The sequence below is a fragment of the Cyanistes caeruleus genome, unplaced genomic scaffold, assembly GCF_971803275.1.
Source record: "Cyanistes caeruleus unplaced genomic scaffold, bCyaCae1.hap1.1 HAP1_SCAFFOLD_125, whole genome shotgun sequence".
NCBI lineage: Eukaryota > Metazoa > Chordata > Aves > Passeriformes > Paridae > Cyanistes > Cyanistes caeruleus.
In genome coordinates this window covers 547,244-558,645 of record NW_028255922.1, presented here as the reverse complement: position 1 = coordinate 558,645, position 11,402 = coordinate 547,244, and the positions used below count along the sequence as shown (strand labels likewise).

At 53.1% G+C, this 11,402-nt stretch overlaps 1 pseudogene; it reads left to right on the top strand.

Annotated features, from left to right (window-relative positions):
* Nucleotides 1-5: 5 nt before the first annotated feature.
* Nucleotides 6-11,011, top strand: LOC147646098 (uncharacterized; annotated as a pseudogene).
* Nucleotides 11,012-11,402: the final 391 nt, after the last annotated feature.

The following is an 11,402-nucleotide window of genomic DNA, read 5'->3' as shown; positions in this document are numbered from 1 at the left end:
GTGGGAAGGGCTTCAGGTACAGCTCTGACCTGCTCCAGCACCAGATGACCCACACTGGGGAAAAGCCCTATGAGTGTGGGAAATGTGGGAAGAGCTTCACCAGCACATCTTACCTGATGAGACACCAAGTGATCCACACGGGGGAACGGCCCTACACCTGCTTGGAATGTGGGAAGAGCTTTGGGTGGAGCGCCGCCCTGAGGAAACACCAGCTCATCCACACTGGGGAGAGGCCCTACGAGTGTCCCCAGTGTGGGAAGAGGTTTCAGACCAGCTCCCATGTCCTCGTACATGAGCGGATTCACACAGACGAGAGGCCCTTCCGCTGCCCCGACTGCGGGAAGGGCTTCAAGCAGAACGGCAACCTCGCCATCCACCGGCGCGTCCACACTGGGGAGAGGCCCTACGAGTGTCCCCACTGTGGGAAGAGCTTCTCACAGAGCTCAGCCTTGACCAAACACCAACGGAGGCACCAGTAAGGAAGGCCCTGGGAGTGTCCCAAGTGCGGAAAGAGCTTCGTGCGCTGCTCCAGCTCCATCCCCCATGGGAGGATGGGCGTTGGATGATCCCCAGTGACCCCCGTTGGGCAGAGCCCTGGTGATCCGTGGTCCTGGTGATGCGTGTTGGGAAGACACCTGGCTGGGAGGCTCCACACTTTCCTGGCTCCCAGTGGGCACCTGGATAAAAGCAAGGGAATTAAAATCCAAGGGGATACAGAATGACAAATGGAATTGTTGACTTTCAATCCTTGAGAACCTTTTGCCTCAGGAGCTGTGTGGGCAGAGAAAAGGGGGTGACACTGGGCTTGGGGGGCCCGAGGGGAGCACCCACGCTCTTGAGGGGGGGGAGGACACCACCCCTAGGACCCCCTTTCACCTCCCTGTGCAGGCAGAAGCCGAACCCCAGTGCCAGGAAGACGAAGCCCAACACGGAAACTCCAATCCCCGTCAGCATCTTGCTGTTGGGCAGCGTTTGACGGCATCCCTGGGAGGTCTGCAGAGGTCAGGACCCCCAAACCTTCTCACAGACACTTCAGTCCCCTCCAAGCACCCTCCCAGTCTCTCCCAGCCCACCCAGGACCCTCTAAAACCTCTTTCAGAGTCACTAATTTTAAAAAATTAGGTATTTTAGAAAAAGTGGAGATCTTAGCTAGAGATAGGCCTTGATGGAACTAGTTAGAGTTAATGATGAAGTGAGAAGCAAGATTTGAGATAATGAATCTCAGGTAAAAAATTACTTGTCATTGTACGTTTAGATGTGCTGATAAGGGAAAAGAGAAACTGATAAACGGGTTCAGGAAGATCACAGACCTTACATCTGGAAACCCATTTCAAAGTCACAAGGGGGGAAATTGGAGTTGTACCAAATGTCATTTGTAATGTCAACCATTGTAAAGGTAGAAAGGTGAGAGTGGGGAAGAGCGGTTTTCCTTCATCTCTTGATGAACCCTCCACACCAAAACGACCCCCTCCTCAAATTGGGGAGCCAACCATGCAGGTGTAATGACTTTTTAAACTCATTACTGTGCATTTTAATCCAAAGTGGGGAATGGGGGGTGTTAGCATTATGAATATGTATTCATATTTAGGATATTTAAGACTTTTGTAAATAAGTAGACACTGGAATCTTTTGTCAACTTGCAGTGCGTATTAAGGGGTGACTCCCGCACTCGCCCAGTGCTGTGATTAAGCATCCACTTTGTAACTTTAAACTGTTGGAGAGGTTTTTGTCCATTAACAGATTGATGTTGATACTGGATCAATATTGCTATTTTGGTAAATCACTGCCAGTCTCTTCCCAGCCTCCCCAGGACCCAGCAGAGCCCCTCCTGTTCCTCTCAGGATCCCACAGCCCCCTCCCAATTTCCCCCCACTGCCCCAGGACCCCCAAACCCTCTCCCAGTCCCTTCCCAGCACAACCAACCTCATCCCAATCCCTGCTTTCCAATGCCCAATCTCCTTCCAGCTCGTCCAGGCTCACTCAAATCCCTCCCAGTGACACCCAGCACCCCCAAACTCCCTCCCAGTGTCCACCAGGACCCCCAGAACCCCATCCCACCCTCCCCAACATCCTTCAAACCCCTTCCCAGCCATCCTAAGCACCTCAATCCCTTCTCCAGATTAAACCAGGCCATCTCAAACTCCCTCCCAGTTCCTCCCAGCACACCCCAATCCCCCTCTGGGCCCCCCCAGTGCCTCCCCCGCTGCCCCCGGCGCTGTGGGGGCCGGGCCGTGCCCCAGTGCCGGCTCAGGGGGTGCTCCAGGCTGCCGTGCTCCACCTGGCAGCTGGAGCTGAGCCCGCATTGCCGGGGGCGGTTTCCAGCAGCACCAGGAGCTGCTGGCTCCAGTCCCCGCTGGGGAGCACGGCAGTGGCCAGCACGTGGCCCGAGAGCTGCTGCTGGCCCTGGGAGCAGCTCAGCTGGATGTGGGCAGGGGAGAAATCCATCAGGGAGCAGAGCAGGCGGCCGGGGCCGGGCTGGGAGCTGGAGGGCACCAGCGAGATGGACACGCTGGGATGGGCAGGGGGCTTGGGGACCCCCCAGTGCAGATCTTCCTCCCCACAAGCCGCAGGGAATCGCTCCAGGGATCGAGTGCTGTGGGACAGGGAACCAGGTTTCTTTCATCCCAGCCCCACCTTTCCCTCTCCTCTCCCCCTTTCTCATCCTTTCCGCAATCCACTGACCTCTCTTAATGCAATTTGGGTTTCCCAGCACCCTCCCCCACGCTTTGGGGGTCCCAGCCCTCTCCTTTTCCCACTCTTGCCCCTTCCTAATCATCCGTCCAATCTCCAACCCACTCCCCCGTGCTTGGATTTGGGTGTTCCAGGCCCCTCCTGCTCAGTCTGGGGGTCCCATTCCCCCTTTCACTCAATTCGGGAGGATCCTAGCAGATTTTTTTCTGGGAGGAATCCCTGAGTTACGGGATTTTTGGGGTGTAGGTTTGAAGGGGGACAGCTCTGTCTGGCATTTGTTTAACCCATGGTCTGCCAGGGAAGCACAAAAACGTTTCCCATTCCCATCCTTTCCTCATTTGGTCTGGTTCATGAGCTGCTTTCTTGTTTCCTTTGGTATCTGTTCTCATCTATTTGTCAACAGCAGTTTGAGTCATTTACTTTTCCAGAAATTCTGTCTCCTTCTGCTAATAGATAATGTGATCCCATCCCACAGTGAAATGTTGTGTTCCTCATCTGAGTGGATTGGTTGGGGGGAAGGTCAGGAGCTGGAGCTGTGTGGTTGGGTGTTATTTCAATGGCATCCTGTAATCTGATTATCCTATTGAAATGACAAATGGTTTCTCTGGTACCTGATGTGAATTCATCAGGGTTCCCAGGGTCTGGTCCATGGTGTTGCAGGATTTGTTCTGGTGGCTGTCCATCTTTTCCCCATTTCTGGGTGCTCCCTCCAGCCAGGGCTGCATCAATTGTCAGCTTTTCTCATTAAATCATCACATATTTGGATTCCCAACTGATTTCCCTGAACTTGTGGTAGCAAATAAACCCCAGTGATCTGATACACCCTATATAACATAGACAGAGACAGCACATGTTGGAGTGGGGACAGGGATGATTCTCCCCCACTTGTTTTAGTGAAGTTTTCACAACATTCTCCATTTTCTGTTTTCCTTTGCAGCTGAACCAATTTCTGCTGCAGAGTCAGATATCCTCACAATGGGCTGTGCCTTTAGCTGTGCAAATTCCATCTGTGCAAGCAGGCAGAGCTTGGGCTGAGGGGCAAAGGGAATCAGCCCAATTCCTCCTGCAGGCAGGAAGCCCCTGGGCCATTGTGCAGGCTTTGGGTCATCAGTGTTAATTTGCATTTCTAAAGCTCCTTTCCTGGCTGCCTGGAACAAAGCTTCTCTTCCAGGGCAGACATCCCGTGACTCACACGTGGCCCCCACAGAATCTGTTATTTTTTTGTTTAAACAATATTTTATTAGCTGTTTATGTGTTAAAGTGCCAACTTTAAAGCTCTTCTCTTTTTCAAAGTGCAGCTTAAGGGTGAACATCGAAAAACTCATACCATCATTTTGTCATCACTAAGAGTCACGTACAAATATAAAACAAAAATGAGAAAGCAATCAAGTGGGTTTTTTTTATTCTCCTAGAACTAAAAACTGATTCTCACACCACTGGCCCAATCAGAACCGACAATATAGAAGTAAAATTATTATGAAAAATTATTCTAACAGTGTAATCTTTTCACTGAAACTGTGAAAAGCAAAAACTCTTCAACAATGTCTTTAGAGAAATAAGGTGTTACTTGATTCTGGCCAGAATGTGCAACAGGAATAATTTCATGCACACTTAGGCTGGGTGTGCAGAGAGTGGGTGTGTCATTCCATGACAAATGAATTTACTAGATTTTTCCAAAACTATATACACTCTAATCCCATAGAAATCCCTTGGTTTAATGTTCATTGGTTTGAAGGTGTGGAGTTGTTAGGATTTGGTTTCCTGTTGCAGCCGGATTTCTGTGCCTGTGATGGGAATTAGGTGGGCACTCCTGGATTTCCTGCTCAGCCTTTGCCAGACCAGGTGTCTCCAGCTGTGCCTGGGGCAGTGTCTGGGTCAGATGTTGGTTGATGTTTGCTGCTGGGTGTTGATGTTTTGTTGATGGTCGTTATCTTGGGGGGAATCTTTTGGGCTATTCCCAGTCTGTTGAGATGTTAAACACATCTCTGCTGAGTGGTGGAAAAGAAGGATTAAAATTCCTTTCCCCAAGGCAAAGGAAAACCTAGTGTGACCAGAGAAATAAGATTTGAAGCCATTTTCAAGTTGGTCTATTTTGCCAGCAGCTAATCCCAGGCAGGGCAGAGTGTGAGTGGAATTGAGAGGCAGAGTGGAATTGTCCCGGTGCCTTCCCCAGCAGCTGTGGCGAGGGCAGGCACAGAAAGGCCTGAAGCTGCAAGAGTGAGAGCAAGGATTGTCCCGCAGTGGCTGGAGATGGCAAAGGAGGGTGGCCAGGCCGAGGATTTGAGCAGAGGATCTGTGGGCAGGCGCAGGGGCTTCCCCCGCTGGGGAGCCCTGGCTGCTGCTGCGTTGCCTTCAGTGCAGGCTCAGGGGTGGCCTGTTTAATATTCCCTTGCAATTCAGATTTCTGAGTCTGGAAGAGCCATGGCTGGGGCATCAATCATTTTATTTTTTTCATTTTGTTTTGTTCTCTTTCTTATGTCCACCCCATAACATTGAGGCTCTCTGGGGGTAAAAAATTCACAGAATATTCTGGCTAGAAGAGAGAATCCTCAGTCCAGCTCCTGCAATTCCCTGTTAATCCTAAGAATTGCTGCAGCTCCTTTTTTAGTCCAGGGAAACATTTTTTCTGAGATTCCCTGAACCCTCTCAGGGTCAATACAAGACAAAGCTTCAGTTAAAATAGGTCCCAAATATTTAACCATTTTTTCTACCGTTTGCCATTTTTTTCCAGATACTCGAAGCTGATTTTTAGCCTGAAAATGAAGCCATTTCACAGAGGCTTCCTCTACCTCTTCTCCTTGTTTTTCTGACTGGATCAAGTCATCCACATCCTGCATTAAGCCAGTCCCTGGGGGTGAGGTCAATTCCTTTGACATTTCCTGCAAGGCTTGCCCCAATCAGGCCGGTGCTTCCGTGCATCCCTGCAGAAGGACCGTCCATGTCTTGAGCATTTTCCCTTCTACCTCTTGTTGCCAGCCCAAGGCAGAATTGTGTTTGCATCCTCTGTGAGTGGGCAGATCCCCAGAAAGCATCTTTTGCATCAAGTTGTGAATGGCAGCAGTGTGAGGAGGGCACCTGGTTGAGGCTGGTGTAAGGATCTGAGAGTGTGGGGTGCCTCGGTTTCATCATCTCATTTCTTCTTCTTGGGTCCTGCAGCATTCTGTGGATTCCATTGGATTTCTTGTTTGGCAGGATAGGAGCATTCTAGGGAGCCATCCCTGGCTCCCCAAGCCGTGCCTTGAGCAGGACTCCCAGACAGGCTGTGAGCCCTTCCTTCCCTCCCTTGGAACAGGGGATTGCTTTTGGACACCTCTTGTCCTGGTTGCTTCAGGGAAATTTGGAGAGGCTCCATATCTGATTTTGCCAATTTCTCTGGGTCTGCCCACACTTGTGGGTTCACTTCAGCCATGGCTCTGCCAGACATTTGACACAGAGGTACAACAGAACCAGCCTCTGTATCACCTTTTGCAACATTAATTTGCATTCCCAATTTAGCCATCATATCCCTTTCTAGTAAATTACAATCACAATTGTGAGCAAATAAAAATTCCTGCATTTCAAACCCTCTCCCCACATCTGCTAATAGTGGCTGAATAAAACACAGCCACTCATCTTTCCCACTTAGTGCCTTAATAGCTAAAATATTCCCTAACACCTTTAGGTGTAAGATTCCGAGTGGATGGAGAGGCCCCTGTGTCCATCAGGAAAGGTCTCCTCTGGATCCAGAGCCACCCTGGATGTTCCCAAGGGCTGCAGTGTGGTGGGTCCCTGGTGGAATGGGAGCTGTGCCACCGCTAAGAATGCGTGTCCATCAAGGGCTGGACTTGCTGGTGCTGAGGGTGCTGCTGTCTGTGCTTGCAGTGTCCTTGTGCCCTGCAGCTGGAAGGCTGATTCCTTGCCAGGGGCTGTTTGGGTGGGCTGTGCCCTGGCCAGGAGGGCAATGCCTGTGCCAGGTGCTTGTGGCCGAGGGTGTCCCCTGGGTGCTGGGGCCCCCTTGGGCCCTGGCCTTGATCCCTCAGGGGCTGTAGGAACTGTGCCATGGCCTTTGCCTTCAGCTTGGCCTTTTGCTCATCCCTTGCTGCATTCAGCTGCTGAGCCTTTGTGAGCAAGTGCTGCAGGGGCTTCTTCTGTCGCTGCTGCAGCCCCCCTCAGTGCCTGTGGGTGCTCATCCTGTGGCAGCTGCTGAGCTTTCTGCAAAACCCTTCCTTTTTCCAGGGACCCAGCAGGAAATGCTTAAAAGATCATGTGGATCCTTGCAGGTCTAATCGCCATTTGTGAGCTGTTCCTTCCTCGTGCTGGCTGTGCTGAGGCTCCCCTCCCCAGCCCGCATCCCAGAGCCGGTCCCTGTCCTGCCGCAGTGTCCAAAGGCGGCCCCCCCGGCGGGCAGGGCCGGCAGCTCCACGGGGCCGGGCAGCGGCCGGGGCGTCCCGCAGCCTCCTGGGGGCCGGGGGCCACTGCCGGCCCTGCCCGGGGGGTGCTGGGCTCAGGCAGCGCCCGGCGCTGAGCCCCGGCTGCCCCACAGCCCCGGCCCGGCCCCACAGCTCCCCACAGGCCCCCAGCCCGTGCTCCTGGTGCCGCAGCTCTGCGCCCGCTCCTGCCGCTCCCAGCTCAGAGAAACCCCCTGAAATCCTCACCTCCTTGTTTTCCTGTCCTCCAAAACTGGGATACAACGGATCTGCTGGCAAATTCTGAGGACAAGCACCTTCTGGAAAACATCACAATCCTCAGTACTTTTCTCTTACTCTTCCATTATTATTTTTCTTACCCCATAGATTGCTCTTGTTGCTTCTTGCCTTAAGCACATTCCTGCACACTCCCCTTCAGCCAATCCCTTCCCAACACACCAACACCATCCATCCCCCGTTGTCTAAATCCCTTCTGGACTTCCCTTATTGCCCCCTGGGTGTCCATGTCCTTAATTCCCTCTGGGAGAATGTGCAAACGACCTCCACATGCTCCCAAGGGACCCTTGAGAGATATTTTGGGATCCTCATCCCTTTGGCTGGGACCCCATTGTGGCTTTCCCTTTTGTCCCCTCCCTGGGTGCCCTGCCATGTTCACTCCCCGAAGATGCCACTGTAGTCACTGCTGAGATTTTCAGTGCTCTCTCCCTGCCGACTCTTGAGAGCCGCCCTGATCCGTCCCTCGTCTGTCTCCTGCTCACTCTCGGGTACCCAATCAATGCCCGGTGCCGCCGCCAGCCGAGGGAGCCGATCCCCCAAACTGGGTGAGGCCCCTTCAGCTGCACTCACTGCCCGCCGGCCCGGACGGTGGAAGGAATTGCGGAGGAGCCCCAAGGTGTGTGGAAAAATTGACATCCCCAGAGGTTTCTGTCCACAAGGAAGACAGAGGAGTCCTGTAACAGTAATTTCATTCATAAAAAAGGGAGAGGCCATGGGACATTTCCCATGGGGTCTCTCCTGTTGTTGGCAGACACAGCCTCCTTTTCATCCTAATTTTCTTGCCACATCTCCCTCTTCCTTTCCCCACTGGCTGAAGTCCTGGAGAGGTACAGACTTCCCAATTCACCCCACTTTTGTATAGCTAACGATATTGATGTCTGTGTTAAGTCTTTGTTGTTGTTCTGGAAGTTGATGAATTTAGCAGGACCTTGGCTGAGCAGCAGTCTGTGTCATCAATTAATAATATTTTGTGCAGCTGCTGGCTCCTCCTGTCACTTCCTTATGTCCACGTCCCTGGCCCTATGTGCAGTGAGCTTGAGGGGATCAGTTTGTAAAGAGGCTTTGTTGTTGTTCCTTTGCTGGGGTTGCCCCGTTTTGGGGCCATCCCCCCTGGAGCAGGGTGTCCCCCCTTGGTGCAGGCGCAGGGCTCAGGCAGGGCTGAGCCAATCAGAGCGCGCGGCGCTGATGACTCATCAGTGTCCAGGCAGAGCCGCAGCTGCCAGCGTTCCCCAGCTGGAGCCCAGCTGCGCCCCTCCCCCCCGGGCCTTGGCGCCCCCCTGGAGGGGAATTTGGGGAGGTGGGAGGGGGGAGCGCCAAGGCCGGGCCCCCCCGCGCTGTGGTGGCGGGAGCGGCTGCAGTGGGGAGCGAGTGCGGGCGGAAGCGGCCGAGAGCCCAGCGCTGCCCCAGGCCGAGCTGGCCCAGCTGCATCCGTGCCCCTGCGGTGGGATGCTGTGGGACTGGGGGGGAAGAGGGAGGCGGCAGTGGGTGCTGGGCCTGGGGGCAGGAGGGGAAGGGAAGGAGAAGCGGGGTTGAAGAACAAAATGGTCAAAGGATTCACGTGGGAGGAAAAGGTGGGTTTATGCAGGAGGAGAAATAGTAGGAGGAAGCAGAGTGTGAGGAAGAGTAGGGACACAGGAGGAGGAGGAGCAGGAAGAGGAAGCAGCACAAGGTTCCACCCTCCCTGTGTGTGCAGTCCCAGGAGTGTTGCCCTGGAGGTGACTGGGGAGGGGATCCACGATTTTGATGGGGCTGAATCTTGGTGTTTCTGAGCTTTATTGGGCTAAATGTTGGTGCTTTGTTTTTTTGCAGGGGCTGAATCTTTGTATTCTGGAGGGGGTTTTGCCTGAATTTGGTGTTTGGGTAGTTTTTCATCATTGTTTTGATGTTTGGGCTGAATCTTGGTGCTTTGCTTTGTTACAGACACAAGATGCCCAATGACTTTCTGAGATGAACTTGGGCATGGAGGAACCCCCAGTCCAAGGCTCTCTCCTCTCCTTTTCCTCCTAACCAGGAATTTTCATTCCCAAACTGTGTCCAGATGGCAGAGGAGGAGAAAAAGCCCCAGAGATCCTGCATGAGGAGGGGCTGGAAACCCAGTCCAGGGAGCTGCGAGGAGGAAAGATCCCCCCAGTGCCAGGAACATGGCCAGAGATCCAGCCGGAGCTCAGAGCTGGGGGAGAAGCCCCACAAGTGCTTGAAATGTGGGAAGGGCTTCAGGTACAGCTCCCACCTCATCCAGCACCAGAGGATCCACACTGGTGAAAAGCCCTATGGGTGTGGGGAATGTGGGAAGAGCTTCAGCCAGAGCTCCAGCCTGAGGACTCACCAGAAGATCCACATGAGAGAACAACCCTATGAGTGTGGGAAATGTGGGAAGTGTTTCAGAGGTATCTCTGACCTGATGAGACACCAGGTGCTCCACACAGGGGAACGGCCCTACACCTGCTTGGAATGTGGGAAGAGCTTTGGGTGGAGCTCCAGTCTGAGGGAGCACCGGCGCATCCACACTGGGGAGAGGCCCTACGAGTGTCCCCAGTGTGGGAAGAGGTTTCAGCACAGCTCCCATGTCCTCGTACATGAGCGGATTCACACAGACGAGAGGCCCTTCCGCTGCCCCGACTGCGGGAAGGGCTTCAAGCACAACTCCAACCTTCTCAGGCACCGGCGCATCCACACTGGGGAGAGGCCCTACGAGTGTCCCCAGTGTGGGAAGAGGTTTCAGCACAGCTCCCATGTCCTCGTACATGAGCGGATTCACACAGACGAGAGGCCCTTCCGCTGCCCCGACTGCGGGAAGGGCTTCAAACGCAAATCCCACCTCATAAGGCACCAGCACATCCACAGTGGGGAGAGGCCCTACGAGTGTCCCCAGTGTGGGAAGAGCTTCTCACAGAGATCTAACTTGAGCCAACACCAACGTAGGCACCAGTAAGGGAAGCCCTGCGAGTGCCCCGAGTGCGGGAAGAGCTTCGTGCGCTGCTCCAGCTCCATCCCCCATGGGAGGATGGGCGTTGGATGATCCCCAGTGACCCCCGTTGGGCAGAGCCCTGGTGATCCGTGGTCCTGGTGATGCGTGTTGGGAAGACACCTGGCTGGGAGGCTCCACATCTTCCTGGCTCCCTGTGGGCACCTGGATGAAAGCAGGGGAATGAAAATCCATCAGGACACAGACCAACAATGGGAATTGTTGACTTTATATCCTCAAGAAAATTTTGCCTCAGGAGCTGTGTGGGCAGAGAAAAGGGGGTGACACTGGGCTTGGAGGCTCTGAGGGGAGCACACATGCTCTGTGGGAGAGAGGACACCACCCCCGGGACCCCCTCTCACATTCCTGTGCAGGAAGAAGCCGAGCCCCAGTGCCAGGAAGACAAAGCCCAACACGGAGACTCCAATCCTCATCAGCATCTTGGTGTGGGCAGCGTTTGACAGCATCCCTGGGGGGTCTGCAGAGATCAGGACCCCCAAAACCTTTCACAGACACCTCAAGCCCCTCCAAGTACCCTCCCAGTTTCTCCCAGCCCATCCAGGACCCACTGAAACCTCCTTGGGAGTCACTTATTTTAAAAAATGATGAATTAGAGAAAAATTGGAGATCTTAGCTAGAGATAGGCCTTGCTGGAAGCAGTTAGAGTTAATGATGAAGTGAGAAGCAGGATTTGAGATAATGAATCTCAGACTTAGGTAAAAAATTACTTGTCATTGTATGTTTGTTTAGCTGTGTTTATAATGAGAAAAGAGAAACTGATAAACGGGTTCAGGAAGATCACAGACCTTACATCTGGAAACCCATTTCAAAGTCACAAGGGAGGAAATTGGAGTTGCACCAAATGTCATTTGTAATGTTAATCATTGTAAAGGTAGAATGGTGAGAGTGAGGAAGAGCGGTTTTCCTTCATCTCTTGATGACTCCTCCTCACCAAAATGACCCCCTCCTCAAATTGGGGAGCCAACCAGGCAGGTGTAATGACTTTTTAAAATCATTACCGTGCATTTTAATCCAAAGTGGAGAATGGGAAGTGCTAGCATTAT